At 49.2% G+C, this 22,367-nt stretch overlaps 1 protein-coding gene across 2 annotated transcripts in view; it reads right to left on the minus strand.

Moving 5' to 3' along the window:
• SLC45A3 (solute carrier family 45 member 3) overlaps positions 1–15,227 on the minus strand; it is a 30,820-nt gene extending 15,593 nt beyond the window's left edge. For both annotated transcript variants that reach the window (XM_026111945.2, XM_026111941.2), the window contains exons 1-2: positions 15,035–15,227; positions 14,830–14,939 (exon numbers count right to left, since the gene is read on the minus strand). The gene's annotated coding sequence lies outside the window, so the exon portion shown is untranslated. The remainder of the gene's footprint in view (positions 1–14,829; positions 14,940–15,034) is intronic.
• Positions 15,228–22,367: the final 7,140 nt, after the last annotated feature.

Consider the following 22,367-nt stretch of genomic DNA (forward strand, 5'->3'; position numbering starts at 1 on the left):
AGAAGCACCATGCTGCCCAGGGCTGCTCTCCACCGCCACGGGGTCTGCGGCTGAACCGGCAAGCAGAGACAGCTTTAGTACGTGGGATTAGACAATGAGATGTTCCCATCAGTTTTGCAGGTGTCAGTCTGGCTCTAAATAACAGTCCCAGCAGCAAGACCAAACACTTCATTTAAGCTGCTAATCTCTTCTAGGATGATTTATCTGGCAGACTACGCAGGAGGACTGGTTTGAGCCTGGTGCTCTGTCCTGACATGGAAGCATTCAGGCAAAGCATCTCCCAACTGAGAGATCCCGGTCTAACAACTGTATTTACAGGACCATCATATCCAACGTGAGCAGGCCACAGCCTGTCCAACCCAGTGGGATCTGGCATCTTGTGATGGGAAGACCTTTCACAGTCAGACAGAGAGACAGCTGGTTAGAAGAGCTGCACGACAGATTAAGTCACTTGTCCTCCTGCCTCAGTTTCCCCCCAAAATAGGGACAGTGTTTGTCCTTCTCTAAGGAGCACAGTAACAAGGCGTCTGGCAAGGACAGCCAGCCCCTCAATGACAGGACACGCCGGCCCTTCAGTGCAAGGCTTCCTGTACACAGCAGCAGAAGGAAGCCACATGTGGGGCTTTTGCACAGCTGTTCACAGGGCTCTCAAGCCACTGGGCCATCATCTGCTGCCGAGCGTTCAGGCTCTCCCTCTGCTCCTCCTCTCCCTCCCCAGGAGGGTCAAAGCATCTTTAACCCAGGGTTTTTGCTTTAGTTTCCCAGCTTGCCAGCCAAACTGGAACTGGCCTTTCCTTCCTCTGCAGAGAAACAACAAATCAATGCAGAGAGGCTGGTTCACCTGGCAAGCAGGTAGGAGGGCGGGTCCTGGGGGATGTGGAGAAGGAGGGGAGAGCAGCTCTGTCCAGACAGAGGGAACCCAAGGCTCTGCCTGGACCTAAACTGGGACAGAAGCCCTTTTTGAGCAACAGCAACCACAGCAGAAAGGACCGCACCTCTCACAGTCCTGCTGCGTCCTGTACCCTCTAGCCTCTCTCACCTACGCTCTCTGAAGGGCAGGGAAGAAGCCAGGCAGTCTGCGTCTGCTAAATGCAATGGACCTGGCAACACTGCAGGAACTGAAAGTAGCAAGGAGGAGGGATAAAGTCAGGGAAAATGGCTTCTAGGAGTCCATTTATTTTAAGGCAGTGGGCCAGCAGATTTGGATTCATGCATCCCCCCTCGTCAGACTTTGTTCCTAGCTTACATGCTATAAAGTTTTGACAAATGTCTTCCTGTGTGGATGTGGTACAGCACAGCATGGCCCCACACTAGGAAGCCCACAATCTCACAGACACAGGCACCAGCAGGTGCACACACACGCGGAAACAGGAGCGAGTTTACTGGTGATGTCAGATGTACAGCTCGTTGGCACAAAACTACACGATCGCCGGTACGAGTCAACCTTCCACTTCCTTTCTCTCAGCTCAGGCAGACGTTGCCCTGTGTATCCTTGCTAACAGACTTTAACCACACCTTTTGTCTTTAGATGAAACAAAGCCAGAGACACTTGGAGAAAGTGGATTATGCACGGAGCATTAATGGATATGCACAAGCAAAGACAGACAGAAGTCTCTCTTCCTCCTGATCTCCTCAAATATTTGTAACACAAGATCTTCAAAGTAATTGCATCTGAACACTGCTTAGATATAATGAAGATTAAGGGATAGAGAGAAAAGCTCATGTCTTCCTCATAAGAAACCATATCCTGCCTCTCTAACCTTTCCACTCACTCACATGGGTGCAGAAGGGACAAGAGACATCATTAAATGGAATAGCAGCTTCTCTGATTTACAACTGTCATTCACCTGCCCTGCAGTAGAACAAACAGCTGCACTAATGGTTGGGCCACAGAGAATTAGGTTCAACAGCTATTAGATTCAACAGACCTGTCAAGGCTCTGTAATAACCTGCCTGAGCCCTTTCTTATATGGGAGCAAATTAGCCCACATCAGCCTTGGCTAAGTCTATTTGGAGAAACGCCTGAGGCCGCAGTGTTGGCCAGTGCCGGAGGCAGGAGACGGTGCTAGGCAGGGAGCTCGGCTGGGTGCTGCTCCAGTCCGGCGGTTCCCAGGTAGCACAGACCCGCACCTTCTCCTGGCTGCAGCACGGCAGATGTGATGCAGAAAGTTATTCCCAATGGACGGCAGAGAGAGGGGAGGGCGGAGGGTACTGTTAGCCGTTGGGTTTCCATTCATAACCCCAGCGTTACATTTCCAACCTTCCAAGAGGCTCTTTATGAACGTTATTAATTCCCCGCTCCCTGGAAGGCCTGCGGAAGAAAGGGTGGGAGAGAGCACAAGAGTGAGCGCTTAGGGAAGGGCTGTTCATACAGTGCCAGATCCTTTCACAGCTATCAGTGTCCATTCACTGCAGCTGAATGTGAAATACACCATGGAGAATAGCTCTGGCAGGCGTGCGCGGGATGCAATGGAAAACTCACCTGACCTCTCCTGACCCCCTCCCCTTCCCCCTCGCCTCCCAAATCTCCTTGACCCCATTCACAGTGCGGGGAGAGGGGAGTGGTCATTAAGCAGGGATGGGAGAACTGCAATTTATTTAGTCTCTCTGAATTAACTCTGCATTTCCTTTGAGCTTAGGGGCTCCATTATATTGGCCTCAGCAGCTCGGCTTAGGGAAAGAGCAGCAGTGGCTGGAAATCCCCTCAGACCAGACCAAGGAAGACCCCAGTGCCACAGTCCATTTGAAATTCCCTCCTTTTCCCCACAGGGAAGAGTCCAGCAGCCCAGACACAAGAAACATTTATCCAGGGTGGATGCTAGATGCTATGGCTGTGTTCAGAGTTACGGGAAGAGCTGGTACTCAAGGCAGACCCCAGGACCTTCCACGCAGTTTGGTTCTTAAGGGAGGCATTCACACTTGCCAGAAATGGAAGTTGGTTCTTCCCTGCCTTGCTGCAACTGCTTCCTTGCAGCACCTACAGTGTGATTACCTTGCTTTTAGGGCTGCCTCAAAACCATAGCTTAGTTCAGCCTCTTCTGGGCTTGCTGCTGTCCTGACAACCAGACTGATGCCTGGCCCAACAACAACACACACACGTACTAAGACTGAAGGCAATTCACTACAATCTCTATCTTATGAATTGAAAGCAAGAAATAAAAGAGAGCAGAAGAGCCTAAATTTTAAGCACCTGTAGCTAGCACCAGATTTTCAGAGGGCTGCATCCCCCACCTGCATGCATTCTGCAGGCCGCTAAATCAGACTGTACCTGTTCAGACGCTGCGCAACGCTGCTGTCTCCCGTAACCACCAAGCCAGCCACCCTCCCGGCGGGCAGCCGGCCGGAGCTCGCCGAGAAGGAATTCAAGATGCAATCTCAGGCCCTGCCAGCTTCCTGCTTCCTCGACCACAGAGCCACGAGCCGTTTCAGAGCCGCAAGCCATTTCGGAACGATCAGGCTACATCTGCACCTGGCAGAGAGCAGACGCGGGGCACGAGCCACCCAATAACCTTCCCTCTACCGCTGGCCTTCCTGACCTGGGAGGCCGCCCAGTCCCAATGGTCAGCACGGCTGGACTGCTCCAGAGCCAGCCCAAGCAACTCATTCACGTGTGCAGAAGCTTTGGGAGGCATTTTTTTTTCCACTAGCAGCATTTTGTTCAGGCAAAGGTGGATCTTTGAGGGCAAGGGGCTGTTTAGGTTGAGGTTATTTTGAATACTTGATTCCATTCACCTCCAGACAGCATTTTACAGTTAACAGCAAGGTCACTATTTGTCCCCCTTCGACCAGCCGGATAAAGCAAAGGCACAGCCAGAAAAGAGATCCACTGAAGCCATGAGCCAAGTTAATGGGAGGGAAGAGCCCTGTCATCCATCAAGGCATTTGCGATCAGTCAGCAAGGCCAGAGCCACCTTAGCCCAACAGACACTCTCTGCTAGGGAGAGACTATGGACAGCAAATGAATGTCCCTACAAGACAGATGAGAAGGTCAAGATATTTGTTAAGAAGGGGCACTAGGCAAGGATGTTTTCCCAGCCCGGCAGGCTAACGGCATTGTCCACGCTCAGCCTGTCGTATGGAGAGGAGTACTTTCCAGAGAGGAGGAAGATCCGTCCCCCTTGCCCTTCACCCTGCATTTCTCCAGTATTTCATGCTCTTTTCTGAGGCCAGGCCAACAATTCTATGGGCTTTTTATCCTCACCCTCGCCCCGCAACGTGAACATCAAACAGACAGCGCGGCAGCCACCGGACTCCACTGACCTCCTGTCCCACAACCTGCTTCTTCCTCTGGCGGACAAAGGAAGGTCTCCTGGCAGGAGGTTTTCTCCCAGGCTTCGGCTGCCTGCACTCCCGCGCCTGCCTGTTTGACCAGAGGAAAAGATACAGCAGCAAATAACGGCGGCCAGTTGGAGCTTGTCCTCCCTCCCCGCGACGAGCGGGAACCGCCTGCCCGCCTAACGAGGTCACTGACTCGGACGCTTCACGGAGCGTGCTGCGCTCCTAAAGGGGACGGACATCAGCGAAGCGCACGCTGCAACGCCGGCGGGTATCACCAACTCTCCCGCGCTTGGCAGACGCCATCGTCACCGGAGCCCAGCGGCAGCAAGGGGTGTCAGGCTGCGGGCAGAGCCCGCTGCTGTCCGCGCTGGGGGGGGCGGGACCGAGACGAGCCCGGGTGCAGGGGAGCAGGGCGCTGCAGGAGCCCAGCAGCGCGGCTGTAGCCTCGCCTTGTCAGCCTGTAGCTCAGCCCACCTGTATCAGGGACACCTCAAAAGACGATTGCGCTGCAGAGCCGAGTTCAGTCACGATGCAGCGAAGAACTGGCTGCTCCCAATAAACACACCACAGCTGAGCTCAGCTGCAGAAGGACCTTGGGGCAGCTCTGGGGGAACCACAGTGGGGCTGCTTGCCCCGCCATACGGTGGGATAGTCCTCGCACCATTTCACCTGCTCGGGACCAGCATCTCATCACCAAATCGCATTAAGTACCCAGAAGTCTCAGACACTCTTAAACACACACACTGCAGGCAAAGAAGCGTTTTCAGCCTCCACTCTCGGAGCCTCACTCGTGGTCAACCCTTTCCTCAGTTGGCTTTAGCTCTGCTATAAACCATTCGAGACCACCAGCCGAGGCTGGCTGGCTCCATGCAAGAGCTCGAGCTTTGCTTTAATACTGCAAGACCCTAGCTCTTGCTTTTATTCAGGAGAGAAGCCCCTGTTTCGGAGTCAGAGGAGAAAGAGGGGAAAGATCTAGTTGTGCTTTTCACTTGAGTTCTTTTATTTATTTATTTATTAAATACCATGCCCATCACCTTGGCATTTGGTCCAATTCAGCATCTTTTCCACCCCCTCTTCTTTTTTATTATTTTTAGCAGAAGAATGAAAATGTAAATTGAATTGGAAAGGGAAAAAATAAGCCCCCTCCAGGTGCCCCCCTTCTCCGCAGTGTGGTAACGGGCACAGATTATATCCAGCACCACATGACCAGGGCCCGTATTTATATGTCAGTGTGTAAAACCTACCCTGCTGAGCCGCCTTTTCTCTGCCTGAGGCTGGGGGCTTCTGCTACGCGTCTCGTCAAACAGGCCCACAAAGGGGATTAAGGAGAGCCCCTCAGCCCTGCGGAGTAATCCATCAAATTATCCCTTGTTGGCGCTGCTGTCCTCTTCAAAAAAAAAAAAAAAACCCTCCAAAGGCTTTTAAAGGCACTGAAATTACACTTGAGCCTGAAACACTCCACCCAGCTGCTCTAACCCCCAGCACAATAGGCTGGTTGTAAAGGGAATACCAGGAGCGGGGAGCGAGCAAAAAGAGACGGACACTGTTAAAAAGGGCAGCAGCCTCCCCATGTGCGAAAATCCAACAGGTGGCTCAGCCCCCTCCTCCCCTCCCGGCATCCCGGACCGGCCCCAGCCGCGCTCGGAGGCATCCCAGACCGCCGTGCAGCCCTGCCCGCGCACGGCCCCGCGCTCCCGGGGAGCATTCGGACGTGTTAGTCCTGCCCCGGGCAGACCGCGGCACGGCCTCACCAGGCTCAAGAGAGGCGCAAAGGCAGAGCCCGCGCTTGCTCAGAGGGGAGTCCAACCCTCTCCCGCAGGGAATCGGGGCTGGGCTCCCGCGGGGCCCCTCGCTGAGCGGCTGCAACGCTGTCACCCCGCACACTCCCGCAGTCCGGGAGCCCCGCAGCCCCCTGCCCGCACAGGCAGAGCGGAGCCAAGGGAAAACATTGCACTCGACAAAACTCTCTGAAGCCTCCGGGTGCATACTTGGACATTTAGTCAATATTCTCCCCTACTGCAGCTACCTAAATAAATCAATTACACAACAGTTTTTCTGCTAGTCATCATTGCCCTATTTTGAAGTACAAAATCCTCTGTCCCTCAGCCCTGCCTAAGCAGGCATGTGGGATTTCATAGGTTTCCATTACTCCAAGCCTTTATCAGGAGCAAAGCAGGGAAAGCAGACAGTAAAGCACTTACCCAGCAACCTGGAATTGGCAGAGAGAAGAGCAAACCCCTTCTGATGGAAGTCACCACCCGCAGAGAACGCGCGGCTGTCCCACTGCACAGGTCACCCGAGCGCCCCAAACAGCGACACACAACCGGAGATTTAATCACCAGTGCTGAGGAGGAGGAGGAGAGTTTCCCAGCAGTTACAGAGCAGACATGGGAAAGCAGAAACGCTAGTTGTTTTATTGTGTCCACTTTGCAATGCCTGTTCACAGGGTTGAGAAAATAGGAGTCAAAGTCAGAACTTCTCATTTCCAGCCAAACTGTAGATTCTGTGCAACGGGACGCCTGACTCAGCAGCAAGTCGACACAGTACTTTGAATCTTCCAGGCTCCAGCGCACCACGGCTCCTCGGGAGCGCTGGGACTTCTACCACGTGAGAGCTTTGTGATTTCCAGCTTTATCTGGAAAGCTGTGACAGTCATGGCCCCAACCAGGTCTTTAGGACCAGCCTTGGGGTAGAGAGGGCAGTTCCTATATGCTAGCAAAAATTAGTTGCCAGAGCAAAGGCCAGGGCTGCCATCGACATGCGAGACCACAAATCGAGTTGATCACCAATGGATCCCTGGCCAAAAACAACCTGCCGAGCCCTGGCAGGGGGCTGCCTGGGTGTTCGTTAGCCCAAGCAGTGCCCCAACAGGCTGATTACAAAGCAGCAGTGAGGAGGCCGGCTCAGACAAATTTAACCACAGCAGAAGCTGCTACCACCTAACAGCAAAATCAAACCTTCTCCCATTTTGCCAGAAGTAACATTTGCTGCCATTCACCGTGCCGAGGCCAGCGCCTAGGAAAGAGGGAGGAGAATAACCAGCTAAAACTCCACGCATGGCAATCCTTAGAGAGAGCATCAGGCAACAGGCATGCACTTATACAGTCCCTCTTGCTTCGAGTTTTGGAAGCATGACCTCATGCTCCTCCTCAAAGGATATACTTTGAATCCTAGACACACACACAACTAATGGACTCTTTTGTAATCACATGGTAGTTGGTCCATTTTTTCCATGGTAATTTTCTGGTCTGCAATTCCAGTTATTTGTGTCCCTGCCGGAGAAGTTTGATGCTAACATATCTCTCAGCAAGCCCTTTGACCTCCACTGGCAGGTTGGTGGGTTTCTCCCTCTCTGTTTTCTGTCTCTAAAATGAGGTCATGGCTTTGAATGAGACAAAGAGCCTTTGCAGCGTGAGGAATAGCCCCAAGACAGCTGTGAGCACAGAACCCCCATCAGTCACAACAGACTCCGAGTGCACGAGAGGCAAGTGAGCAGGGCAACAGCCCAGGGCTCTCCTGGGAACGGCCGGGTTTCACCCCCCTGCTCTGAGAACAGATCATACAACTGCTCACATCGGAGTCGTGCAAGAACAGATGCAGAAGAGGCAGCCACCCAGAAAGGTGGGAGAAAACAGAATAAGGGGTAGAAAATAGAATAAAACTCTCCAAATACTTTGGATTGGGAGCTGCTGTAAAATATCACTGCCCTCTCTGTCTGCCCATCTGGCAGAGTTACCCTGTCCATCATGCATGCTGGCTCTTCAGCCGCTCGTGTTCACAGTCCACCTCTCGGCTTAAGCTGCCAGCAGAGGTGGGTTTATGCTGATATGCCAGACTGTCACCGGGCAATAAGGTCCCACCTGTCACACCAGCCACAGGCCAGTACCTTCTGCCAAAGGGACAGGTGAATAGCGTGCGAGCAGGGAGGGACAGTGCTTCTCTAGGGCACTTTAAAGTCAAAGAGCATATATAAGAGTCCTGAGTTCTCTTTCTTATCAGAACAGCAGTTTCATCTGCCTGAAGTAGCAAAAACTTTGCACAAGCCCTGACCTCTGTTTGTAGCACACCAACCGCTCTGTTGTTAATGAGGGCTCTTGGATCACTCCTGGAGCCGAGAGTCTTCCCTGTCCTGATGCTGACTGGTCAAGAGCTCTGGGTCTGAAAACAAGAGATTCTACAATTTTATTTCTGCCTCAAATTGTCTGGATATTTGCAATGATAAGAAACAAGCAGATTTTATTTCTTGAGAAAAGCAAGTTTCAGTGAAAAATCTTTATGGGAAGTTTAAGGAAAAAGCCTTCTGTTTTTCCTGTTCTCATTATCAGTTTAACCTGTTTTGGACTCCGAGCATGCATGGCTTTAACATCAAACTGTAGACGTTTACACAGTGCATGCAGCAGCATGGAATACCTGGAAGGGGAGTTTTCCACTTCTGAAAAGACAAGGCTGGAATTCCTATAGGAGGAGGAGAAGAGAGCAAGGCATTTTACCCCCTGCAATCCTTTAGGAACAGGCACCTAACTTCTATTTTGAGGCCTGGGAAGAGTATCAGCATTAAATTATTAGTGTTTTAGTAATTAACAGAGTTCAAGTTCAAAGCTCCCTGGATTCTGCAGAGCACTCTGAGCAGGGCTGGGAACCAGGTCTCCTGTTGCACATGGTTAGCTTCTTGCACTGATACAGTTTACAGACAGCATCTATCAAGGCGGACAGGCAGGAAAGAGGTCTGAGCACTAAAGTTATCTGGCAATCACTGAACATCTCTGGTGCAACGGCAGAAGATAAATGAGAGGTCGTGCATTTCAGATTCTCCGAGTAGAGGCAGATTTTCTCTCGTGGTATTCCTGCAACGTGCTTCGGGCTGCCTTGGGCAAACAGCCACGGTGCATCAGGCAGGCACAGTGCTGGCTCTGCACTTCCAGCACGAGCCTGGAGAGGGGTTATCACCAGCAGCGTGCTGGGCCATTCTAGCTGCACATCAGCATGTGCTAACTAGCCTCCGCGATAGTTTTCTGCTCTTGGAGGGGATAGCTAGCATTCCCTGCTCTTGCCCAAGAGGCTTATACGCTGCTATCAACATTGGCTGCAGACAGTGATGAATGGGAGTATTTGGGGGCAGCACAAATGTAGACTGTGCTCATAGAAATCAAAGATGAAAGAGGCCCTGTTGAATCATCTTCCCCGAGGCTGCTTCAAGACTGTTCCCAACAGCACATTCTCCAGTGATTTGTCCGGTCCAGTTGGATGGATCTTGAGCACTAAGGTTGCAAGAATTCCCCTGAAACAATATGCCACGGCCTAAGAGATTTCATAGCTGGGAAGCATCCTTCCTTCCCTCCCTTCAATCAGTCCCTGTGTAATTTGTGTGCCTTCGTTTTCATATGCATGGTCAGGCCCCTCTCCTGACCGCACTTAGCCACACTTCTAACCCTAGCTTTAGTCACTTCTCATGAAAAGCCACCCTTCCTGGCTCATTAATTGCTCAGTCAGCCTTGGCCGTAGCACAGCAGCCTTTTGTTCTAGCCTCGCTCCAGCTGCTTCCACCGCCCCTCACACACAGGAGCCATTTGTCATAAACATTCCCAAATGCACCTCTGGAGTCCAACAGCAACAGTGCCCGCACAAAGCCCTCTCCTGTCACGCCAGCAGCCAGTACCTGGTACACACAGACCGCTGCCTTGGAAGGCCACTGTCATTGCATTGTTCCTTTGTGCTCCATCTCTTTGTGTTTACGAATCGTCTCCAGCCCCTGACCTACAGGGAAGCTTTCTCTGTGACCAGAACAATCCTTTATTTTGTTTGCCTCGTTCCAAGCAAAGTGAGAATTTCTTCCAGAATCCAGCACAGCAACGTAAGTACACCACACGGGCAGGATGAGCACTAACGGACGACACTCGGTAACAGCAGCTTCAGACGAGTTTTGTAGATCCCTGAAACATCTTGGGTTCCCCTTCTCCAAACAGAAGATCACACCAAAAACTGTCATTGCACCCCAGGGCAGAGGGCAACGAGAGCAGCATAACAGCCCGGATGCCTGGCAGACACTCCTTACCGACAGCAGAGTACGGCCCAGCCCTTCCAGACAGAGCACGGCTGACACAAACAGCACCAAAGCACCAGCGGTAACTCATGCAAAGGCTCCACAGTAACATGGAGGCTTCTGGTCTCCACACAGAGAGGAAGGAGAATAGAGCAAGTACATTTACATCCACTTCGAATCCAACTGAAGAGCCAGTTCAGCACGCTGCTGCTAAATGAGAAGCAGGCAATTGGGAGGAGATGGAGGAATAGCATTAGATTTGAGGTCTGACCACCACTTCAGTTTCTTTGATGCAGCAGGTCAGATCCCAGCAGGAGTTACCCCTAATGTTCCATAAAGAAAGTGTGATCCATGGATTTTATTGCATGCATCATTTCACAGAAAGTCTTAAACCCATAAATCTAAAGCAAGATTTAGATGTTATCCACAACTAAGTACACACCATTCCTGAAATTGGCTCAAGCCTGCTCCACAAGAACATTAATGTTTTCTGAGTTCTGACAGCTTGCACAGATTTGAGTCACTGCACTCATTGTATTTCAATTTTTTATTGAAGTCCTAGCTCCTAGAGACAAGCAACCATGAAGAACTTCAGATAAAAATAAACCTTTTTTTTTTTCTTTAAATAAACCTCGTTATTTCGCTATGGACCCTCCTTACGTCTTTTGAGTATCCAAATGTTAGCAATTACAAGAATTCATTTGTAACTCACCCAAAGTTGATTCTTTCTGAAATAGAGTGTTGGTGTTGTGTGTTACTCCGGCAAGGTTTCCCTTAGATCTAAGGCAGGGATAGGCCCTTGACAACTGGACTAGCAACAGCTTCTTTTAGTGCATGTGCAGTAAACAAAGAAGAGAAACTGTTCAGACCCGCAATTCAAGCACCTGCTTATTGCTGTGTGTGTTCCAGCCTCCCTCCAACGCTGAGACAAAGAAGCCATTCGGGCCACATTCCTACACTACATTTCTTATTTTGCCAGACAATATTCATGGGGGTCTGTTTTTCCTCCTATGCAGGCTGGCAAAATGTTAAGCAAATATTTTTGAACTGCAAGAGGAACTGACACTTCAGGATACAAAAACAAGGAGGAAGGGCACAAATTTGAGGACCTCTAAGGAACAGTGTGCATACAGATGATAATAAAATGGTGAGTTATAGTCCCATTTAGTTATGTTTTCTGAACAAGCAACCCAATAGCTTAGTTGTTGGACACATCAGCAACTTTCTGCAATTCTGTAATACAAGATCAGGTTCAAAGATTCCTACAGCACCAAAGAGCAACAGCAGCACAAGGAACCCAACAGATTTCAAGGACTATACAGGCTCAACACATTGACAGTCTTAGACGGAGACAAATGTAGTTTAACTGAACTAATGAGGTCAACATTGAATACACTTGACAACTGTTCACAAGCTTCTCATGACTCCCTTGCTCCACTCATAGCACAAACCTGATCATGAGTTTAACTGCACAGCTGAAGGGTCACAGGGCTCTGCAGTTTGGCTGTCTAGGGCTAGTTTTAGTTAAGAGTAGCTGTCTTATGCTGATTATCCACCTCCTGCAGAAGCCACAGCACATGATCATATGATGGAATTATTTAGAAGAGCAGAGGCAAAAGGAGATTTGCCACATATAACTTTTTTCTTTCTGCCTATCCGTCTCCACATCCATCTGCCACTTCCTTCTCCACAAGTACAAGGCTTTATGCCTGTTATTACCTGGTCACCCCTGCCACTGTCTGCAGTCTCTCTGGTCCTTTTGCTTCTGCTCCCTTCTAGCTCTGAATCCATTAAAATTCTCCAAAACTTTCACCCAACAGGTCAAGTGCTTTTCTTTATGTTGCCTTAGCCAAGATAAGGCAAGAGCAAAACACGCATTAAAGACAACCCAAAACAGTCAATTACCAAAACAAGACACTCCTTGGATGAACTGCTCCAACATGGAGAAAGGTAGAGGGTAAACACAAACAGATGTTACTCACATTGCTTATTGCTCATCTGAAAAGCTCTCCAGCACCATCGCAACAAGAGGGGTATAAAGCCCTGAAGAGACTGAAGTCAGAGGAGTACATTAGATATACAGGCCTAACTATATCTGTTGTTATATATGAAATACGTTTAAAGATAAAGAGTACATGGCCATCTAAAAAGAAGCCTATGAGCAAGTTCGCTTGCAATGTCCATTACCTGATTTTCTTCTCATTTAAGCAAGCTCCTAGCACTGGTCAGCCTTGGTACCTAGATCCTAAACTGAGTGGACTAATAGCCAGCCTAGATCAAATCTACCACTAGTAATGTCTAGGTAAGAATACACACACCCAGCCGTATTCTTTGCCACAGTTCTGCCAAAAGTCACCGGTCTGCAGTACTCCTGCAAAAGGATTTCTAGGGAGCAATCAGGAAACTGCTGCAGGCGTAACTCTCTACGACGATTTTTACCGGTGTGAAACTATGAAAGCTAAAGACTAAAACTGATATAATCTAGTAGATTAAAAACATCATGTATAAAGACCGCTTTCATAGCACATCTATATTTGTTTTTCCTTACTTTTGTATGTTCCTCAGAAGTAATTCGCAAACCCTCAGAGCTCCTTGTGGACTCTACGCAAAAGGCACTGGGTTAAGATTTTCAGAGTGAAGCAGGCACATCACGAACAGGCTGATGTTTCTAAAGAGGCTTTGCAAAATGACACATAAGCAGACTCATGTAAACCCACACGCCTGAAGAGCAGTTTTTTCCCCATCACTTCATTGTTCATAGATTTGACACTTTTAGGGCCCTCTTCTTTGTTCCATAGTCTGGACCAAAGCTTCTACTGGAAACTTCACTACAAAATTGGACCCCTAAGGTTGTTCCTTCAGGGAGCACTTGCAATACCATCAACTGTACAAGTCCAGCCATCACAATAAATTCCACAGGGAGACTTCAGCCAAAGAAGGGACGTGTAAAACTCAGGGAAAAATGCACCACTACTTCAGTGCTCCAGAGAAATAAACAGTCTAGTGAGAAGGTTAGCAAAGATAAAACAGACCAAAGGCTGTATTTTCTAACTCAGCAATCAGTTCAGTGATTTCAGCTTCTCATGCCGTGAATATAGTACTTCTCACTGCTGACAGAAATTGAGTGTGAACCTTCAGAAAGATAGTGCTGATGAAATCTGTCTGGAATACACCGTAGTAGCTACTATTACTCTTGTATTACAGTGATGATAATCTGAGATAAGAGTCTATTAAAATATTGGTTTGTTCTCATACAATATTACCATCATCTCTAGGCAGCTTCTGCAGAAAGCCACGTTGCTTTGACCTTCTAGAAACAGGTAGATGTCATGAGACATCTTGAAGTTCAGGTGCTTTAATCAGAACCTTTTAAAGATGGCAAGACAGTCTCATGGAAAACACTGCACAGCCTATGTGCGTGACAAGTGGCAGGGAAATACACCCACCAGCAGACAGTGCAGAAAAAACCTCCCTACAAGGAAAAGTTTTGTACTACATCCTAAGATTAGTTTATGTCTTGAAATACAGGGATTTATATCACTTGCAAAGCTCTCATTTAATTTACTATTAATTCTAGAGATTCCTGTTATCCATATCAAATTTCTAATCCCATAAGCCAAACACCCTTGGCTTCCACAATGTTTTGTGGTAATAAGTTCCAGAGTTTAAGGCACAGCCTGAAATCTAAGCACAGGGCTGGGGATCTGGAATTCCTGGCTCCTCCACTGCAGCCACTCCCCATGGAGTGGAAGAACTACCGGGGAGCTACACATGATGCAAGAAAGTCCAGGTAGCATCTCATATTAAAAATAATTGCAGGTAGAGTAAATAATAGAAAACATTTAAAGGTTAGTATGTGTTTTTCAGGAGTATCTACATGACTTCAGGGCCCAGGTAATTTGGGTGTTTTTGAAATTCTTCCTCATGTTCTATTCCTATAAATTACTAGTTACGCTGCTGTCACGCATACAAATCCGGCTCTCCCCAACCCATGTCTAGGACTACAAAGGTGCCAGAACTGGATCTGGCTTGAGCTTGGCCATTTTTTCTGTACTGCCCGTGAGTCTGCTGGATCTAGATGAGGAACAGAAAAGCAGTTCCTGAAATGCTTCCCCTCCAATTTTGCCATTTTTTTTTCCTCAAACAGAAGCATCAAAATCAAGTGCCTTGTCAAGTCTGACCATCACCAGCATGAGAGTATTACTTTATTCTAGTGCTTTTCTCTTCCTCTAGAAGCTGTCACATCATGGGGAGACAAGTTTGTACCATGAACAATTAAGGCATCTTTACCAAAGTCTCCAATCATGCCAAAGTTAGTAACCTTATGGGATATTCACATTGTGACATTTAGGTACTAAGCTGAAGAAGGAAGCCTCCTCAAGCTCCCTCTACAGCTGAAGGAGAGAGACAGGTTACCCTGCCAGCATATCTAAGCAGAACTCACAACTAAGTACAATGAAAATTTCCTTTTATCATGTGCTTGCTTCCTTTGAGTCTAAGGATCGACTGACCTGTCCCTGCAAGTCTCCTGGGCTTCTGGAAGTCCACGTTCGCCTCACGCTTCCAGAACTCTTTTCAGGCTCGATAGTCTTTAAGATCAACTTTGTCACAACAGATGCATCTGCAACAATGAAAAGTGTTAGGAAAAACTCACGCCGTGACGACACGGCTCCGGGGGCCCGGAAAGGTGCAGCAGGCACCGCTCAGCAGCCCTACCTGCAGCCGCGCTTCCGCCGCGTCTTGCTCGTGCAGGTCTTTTTGTCTCTCCGCAGCAAAGCTAGCGCCGCTCGCCCGGACCGCACGGAGCATCAGCGGCACCCGAGAGGGAGCCGCGCGGAGGATCCGTCCCGCGCGGAGCGCCCGAGGGGCGGCGGCGCTCCAGCATCCCCGGGCAGCCCCTCCGCCCCGGCCCGGCCCGGCCCGTCAAAGCGGGAGCAGCCGCCGCCGCCGGCCGCAGGCGGGGCCGGGCAGCCGCATCCCGCTCGGGCTCCGCGCAGCGGCGGCGCTCGCCGAGCAGCGGGCGGCCGCGGCTCAGCCCGGCGCGGCTCCCGCTTCGCCGCCGCCGGTTAAATGGGCAGGTTCAGGCCCGGCAGGGAGCATGCGCTGCCGCGGGCGGAGCGGGGCTCCGGGGGCCCTGCCCGCCCCCCGTGCGGCACCGGCCGCGGCCCCCGCGGCGGCGGCAGCCCCCTCCCGCCGGGGCAGTGCCCCAAGCTCCGCCGAGAGCCGGGCCCTGCCCCCTCGGGGGGGCTAAAGCGTGCACGGAGCTGCAGGCGTGATATCTGACATCGGTAACTTGAATGGAAAAAAAAAGTTCTTTTTTCTTGCTGGGGAATTAGTTACCCGCAGCATAAGTAGTTTCTTGTTTTGTTTGGTTTTACTAATCTATTCATTATTTGCAGTTACTTCGATTGTATGCAAATAGATTCTACGCTCTGGGAAGCTCATGACCTGGCCCCTAGACATTATTCATGGTAGATGACTGCTTAAAATCACATGGAGTGTCTGAGAGAGAGAATATATACACTCGCATAGATACCTACATACTATCTAGATCTCTCCAATTTATCCAACAATGGCTGAACAGAATGATTTGAGGAAGAATGAATGCTATTATTCATGCTTACAGCCTCAGAGATGAGCACCCATAGAAAGAGCAGCTTTCCTTAAACATCTGCATCAACAAATGTCTTTTTGTGTGAACATTCATGAGCAGAGGATAGGAAAAATGAGACAAGAATGCAGTTGACAAAAACAGCTGTTCTTAAACTGATGTTTACAAATGCTAGGGACAGTTCCTCAGCTGAGAGGTCATCAAAAGACTTGTGCAAGTTTGCACTATGTAAAGATTTGGCCTTCCATTTCGCAACATACTCATCCAGCTCTATCAGTTGTAGAAGCATTATAAAGATCTAGTTACTTATAATTTTCACGGAGTCCCCCCTTTGAGGGACTTTGTACCTTTCAAGGTCAAAAATTCCACTTCCATGTCACATTTCAGCTTGGATCAGCAGGACAGTCTTGTTTTCACTACAAGCAGCTGTTCCCTCCTGAAGTTTGCTGAAAGGACTCTCCGTACATGGGAAAAGCAGAGGAGCACCTGCATTTGTTTGAGAACTCACTCACTCACTGAGGTGGCTGACAAGGAGAAATGCCACTGCTGTTTCCTGCACAGAGGTTTTTTGGCAGTCCACATGCAGCTAGAAACTCATTTAAAAACAAACCTAAAGAGCTAGGTTATGACTTAAGTTTGTAAAGTGCCAGAGCCCGAATTTGGGTGCAGAAAGCTGCTCCTGTTCTCTAGTCAGGGGAACTCACAAGCAACTAAATAGCTATCAGTATTTTTTTTCCTTCTCTGAAGTGCCCGAGTGATATATTCTCGGCTGGAGCACATGATTCAGCAGATGGATTCCCAAATACTGTGCCTGCAGTATCTGAGCTCTAGCAGCTCAGCATCGCGGGGCTCAGTGGTTAGAGTGGCAACAAGTTGTCAAGCTTCTTATCTTCTATTCCCAGCTCTACCTGACTCACTGCGTGACCTTGGTTCAGACACAAGCAGCCAGTTTAGAAAAAAAAGGAGGCTGTGATAGTGGATATTCCTGGACAGTCACCAAAAGGAGCCTCAGCTCATTTCAGAGTGCTGTAGTGCATCGGCACTTTTCCATAGGCCAGGAGTTCTGCTAACCTTTGCTTTGTGAGCAGGAAGAGCAGAATAGCAGCTCAGCATATCATCTGCTCTACACTAGTAACAGGAGACAGGGCAGGTCACAGAAAGTCTTGCTTTTTACCTTCAAAAGCCATGAGCTAGGTGAACGTTTCTGTTCAGCAGCAGTACAAAGGAGCCAAGATCTGGAGATGTACAGTTTGTGCCTCTCAGGATCAGTGGTCCAGACTAGGGACAGGAGTCCTTTCACTGTTAACAAACAGATCACATTTTCTAGATTTACCAGATAGAAATTGGGTTTAACTATGTCTTAATGAAAGATGAGATTCTGGGTCACAACAGAGCAGATTAGGAAAAGTGATACTCTGCTGTACCAATTACTAGCTCATTCATGCCTCAATCATAGATTCCTAGCACCTATGAACACCAGACCTGAGGAATTTCCCATAAATTGAGGCCCCATATAAGTTAGCAGCTACTTGTGTATTTCAGCCTTCCTATCTATCACATTTTCCCCGTTAGTAAAGTAGCGATAACTATATTTACCCACTCAGACAAACACTCGGTAATTCCTTGATAAAGGCTCTGGTTGGCGCAAAGTGTCATTATTGCAATAATCCCTCTCGAAATTCCAGCCAGGCACTCTGCCTTTCCGTAGGGAGCATCCATGGATTCTAAACGCAAGTAAACACAGCTCTGTTTCACCGCTCTTCAGCGGAGCATCTTCAGCCTAATTTAAAGCACCCCTTTAGTTCACCTGACTTCTGCTGCATAGCACTAGCTCAGTGCTGACCGCCGTGCCGAACTGGGGCTAGAACAGACGTCTACCTGGTACGAGGAGTGCACAGAGAACCCGGCGTTCTTCTGCATGGTTTTTCTTTGCACAGCCTTTGCCCCTTCCTCTCCGTATTGTCACTGCTTTCATTTACTACCTCATCTGTGGTCATGCTTTCTTTTAAGCTGACAGAAAGGCACCAGTCCTGTTTATCTAAAGAAAAAAACAAAAACAAAAAACAACCAAAATGAATCATCCCCTAGAGGAATAAGCACTGGGAGTGACAGCCAGAGGCATACATGAGACAGGTTAAGGGAGCAGCACATCAGTGACAGCACTTGCATAGCTGTGAGCAAGCACAACTTTAACTTCCATTGTCCCAGACATAACAGGGACAGCTGCAACAAGAGCTTTCTTGCTGCACCGCTTCTCACGAGCTGATACCCCTGTGCAGAGTTGGAGTGGTGATTTCCAGAATACTGATGCTCGCCTGCAGGGGTTGAGCTGAGGCCTTCCATAGTCAGTTCATAATTTTGCCAGAGGAAAAGAAGGCATATTTTACCCTGGGGAGTGAAATACTTAGAGCCACATGTGGCACTTCCAGTCCTCCCACCCAGGTCCTCTTTCCTCTCACTGCAGCTTTACAGCCCTCAGATCTGCCAGACAACAGTGACTGCCCACCATTGAACAAGACTAGTGTTTGGGAGCCCTCTTACGCACTCCTGTAACTCTTCTACCAACCAAGAGTTTCAGAGCACACTAGACATTTTCCTGTTGTAGGGCTCAATGCTTACAGCTGCTGAGGACCCCAAGCCTAGTTCAGAGAAGCCCTCTGGCAAGGGTCCTATGAGATCTTCTGGGGGATCAGTTTGGGGGGGGGGGGGCGAAATCAGACCACATCCTTGGGAACTTAAACACAGAAGTAGGAGCCTGACATTGTTCAAATTACTGGCTTCAGTAGATGCAATCCTGGGCTTATAAATGGACACAATCACTTGGCTGAAGCAGGGCCAGAAGACTCAGAACTTTGCAGGACTGAGCCATCATGGGAATCAGCAAATTAGATTAATCTATCAAGAGGGGGAAATACAGGGTCAACTGCCACCTCAGCTGCTCATGCCTGATTAGATCACAGCACAGATTTGCCCCAGTCTTATCTATATCTCATGTACCCAGTCAAGTGGAGCTCACGGTATCTGCTAGAATCTTGACAGGGACTAGACACCATCATGTGTGGCAAATAAAGCAAGGAGCCAGAGAGCAGGAGGAGAAAGTCTGCTGCATGCAACTTGACCCTGGCTCCAGGGTGTGGTGCAGCAGCTCAGACTCTCCTGCAGCAGCTACTCACAGATGGGGGATGCTCAGTCCCAGGCCCCACTACAGATCTTAATCCTGCTGCGCAGAGGGACCTCACGGCTGCTCTAATTTACTCTGGAAGCCACAGCAGCCCCAAATTGGCCAAAAAGCAGTTTTAAAGCTATCTTACACTTTGATTACAGAAAATGTGCGTTCTGAACCTGACTGCAGACTTTCTGCTGACTCGCAATGCAAACCTTTTGCTCTCTGCAAGTGGAGAAAATAAACCTTCCCTCAGCACCCCACCCAGGAAGGTTAGGAGTGACTATTTACAGACCACTCAGATACCAAGCTGGAAAAATGCTAGAGAAATACAACGCAGAAACATACTTTGGTGGTGCTTAGTGCTGTTCCCTCAAGAACAAAAGTGGGAATTCATCCTGCACGCTCCAAGCTTTGGGGAGAATTTTTCCTGATGTGCCGACAGTCTCGGACCTCTCGTGCCAGCTGGGAGTGACGCTCACAGAAGATGGAGTGTGTATAATTGTGTCTAATGCACCTTTAAAGAGAGAAAGCCACTAGAACAAACAAAAGCAGCGCCCGGCTGTGCTGGCTGTTTATACTTGAGGTAGCCAGAGCAGACGGCTGCACTTTAGGGCTTATCTTCTCGCTCTTTCTAAACAGGAAATGTATTTTCGTCTCAGGCATTTCAGGAGAAGCCACGAGAGGTAGAACTTTCAGAACATGGGGTGCCAAAAATGAGCACTTTGACTCCCTAAAAAGAGCAAAGATGTGTTGGGTGGGCACCCTGAACAGCAGGGGTGTCTCCTCTAACCACAGTGAGGGGAACTTCCAGGGCTCAGGAGCTCCGCAGGACCTAGAAAGCCACCTCTGTCAGCTGTGCTCCAGGGGTGCTCCAACACTACTGCTCTCCGCAGTAGTATTTCCACATTTCAGGAAAATGAAGGGATGTAACTGGAGCTACCAGCTCAGCTCTTGTGCTTGTCAGAAACTGCAACAGCCAGCCTAACTGGAAGAAGAGGGAGAACCAGCAGCGGGGGGATTATAGAAACTGCGTTTTCTACCAGCCCTTGGCAATTGCTGGCAGTGAAAGGCCTGCAGTAAGGGTTCCTTGGCAAGACCATTTATTCTAGCTGGAATAGTGCCAGGCTAGGAGGCACCCGATTCTGAAGATTGAAAAAAATTGGGGTTGCAACATCCAGCAGGTTTACTACCTCCTTGTTTAGGATTGTCACCCCCAACTAGCAGCGCAAGCAGCTTGTTTTCTCTATGGAGGACTGCAGAGAGAACAGAGTATGAGCACTAACCTGGCTTTGAAGGATTTTTAGCTCCCAGGTTTTGTCAAAAGTTTCTCTGTACTTAATCTCAAAGCATCAGTTCTTGGAGCCATGGATTGAGGGATTTTGTTTGTTTGTTTTAAAGCCCATTTCTGCCTCCTTTGGCTGCAGAGATAAGCTTGAAAACATGATTGGTCATAAACTGCCAAAACAGAAGGCTATTTTTTTTTTAAAATTGGGAATATCAAGAATTAAGTAATTTCATGATTTTTGAGACACTGCAAAGTCTGGCTTATATTGGAAAGGCTGGATGTGGTTAAAAGCTTTCCTTGTTGTTTGGTAGGGAGATAGGGTCAGTTTGTACCACTTACTGGATTCCAAGGCCTTTGCAGCCAAGCAAACAAACTCGCTCTCTCATCAAAATCCTTATTGATACTGGAACAGCTCCCACTGTTTGCTGTTTAGCGTCACTGTTACTTTTCCTGCAGGCAACGCGGAAAGAAAGAAGCTGTCCGTGAAACTGTGTGTACGACTGTTGCTAGACCGGGTTTGAAATCCAGGCATATCTGCTATATTTGCAGAGTGCAGGACAAACATTTTAGCATTCCCCCTGCCGTTGTCTGGACCGCATTCTTAACCTCTGCCTCTTCCAACCCACCTCCCTTCCCTGCACCGAATGTCACATGCTCAGTTGCCTTCCCTGACACTCAGGGATATAGCTAGAGTTTTGAACCGTCTGCCATCTGCCAAGCGAGCTGCGGTTGCCCTTTGCCCTGGCAGTAGGAGACTGAAGAATCCTGGCAGGGAGGGACATCCTTGCTGTGAGCGTGCAAGCAAAAACAGCCAACCACAACAGCAGCACAAAATCCAAACAAGTTAACTAAGGGGAAGTTAGAGAGGAACTGACCAACCGCCTTGCTGAATCCTCTTCCTCCACCACTGCTTTGCATTTTTTTGCTCTCTTCTGCTCTCACCTCCATTTTGCAGGTAAGCTCAAGCTTCCCTTGCCTAAGGTGAAAGGCACGGCTGTTTCTGTCCCAGAAAGGCAGAGCAGGCTGTGTCACAGCAGCCGCAGCCTCTAGGAGCGGCTAGGACATCTCTCAACCTTTGGCTGCTCTGAACTTTAACCCCTTTGGCAGTTGGCGGTTACAAGCACTGCACAGCCGAGCCCCCCAAATCTACCTCTGGCAGCTGTGAGCCCTTTAACCCTCTGCACCCCAAGGACACCAGGCACCACTCGAAGGCCACTGTAAGATAAGCATCCTTTAACACCACCTTAATCTAGAGCTCACAGCGCATCTCTGGCACCACGCAGCACTTTGCTGCCTCTGCTCCAACACATCACTGCTCATCCACCTCAGTCCTCCAGATAAGGCAGAGAAGAATTTCCCAGCAAGAGTCTCCAGCAACATCTCGGTGCAAGTCAGGCTAAGAAGAGTCCCACTGTCCTCTGATGTCCCCCAAGCTTTCCTCATCAGAGTATGAGGTAACTGCTCACATCCTGCCTACTTCCTTTCCACTCTTACCACAAGGAGCGAATTTTAGTTCAGTGCAGCCCAGAACCACATCATTATGGGGCAAAGCAGGCAACTCTGGTGTCAGTTTACGATTTCTAGTCCACAAGGTCTTCCTCATGTAATAGCCTAGTTTGATTCAAATCTGGTTAAAGGGAGCTATGAAATTAGCTCGTTACCAATCTGCATGTTTGGCACCTGCACCTTGTAGCTACTCCTTGCCTTGCCTCCCTCGTACTCTGCTAAGCTAGAGACAAAGCAAGGGATTTTTCTGGTTCAGGTGGCAAGGGAACTGTCAGCTCCCATTCCATCTCCAAGCCATTCCTTGCTCAGCCACTTGCAAATGATGCACTCCATGAGCCATCCAGCCAATTTCCCCGGAGAGCTTCAGCGAAGAGCCCTGGCCATGGGGTCCTGGGACACAAGGCAGGTAACAGATGGAACTGGCAGCCCCACGATGCAAAAGGCTGAGGACCTCGCCTGAACAATCACCTATTAACACAGC

This window comes from Dromaius novaehollandiae, chromosome 27, assembly GCF_036370855.1.
Source record: "Dromaius novaehollandiae isolate bDroNov1 chromosome 27, bDroNov1.hap1, whole genome shotgun sequence".
Classification (NCBI taxonomy): domain Eukaryota; kingdom Metazoa; phylum Chordata; class Aves; order Casuariiformes; family Dromaiidae; genus Dromaius; species Dromaius novaehollandiae.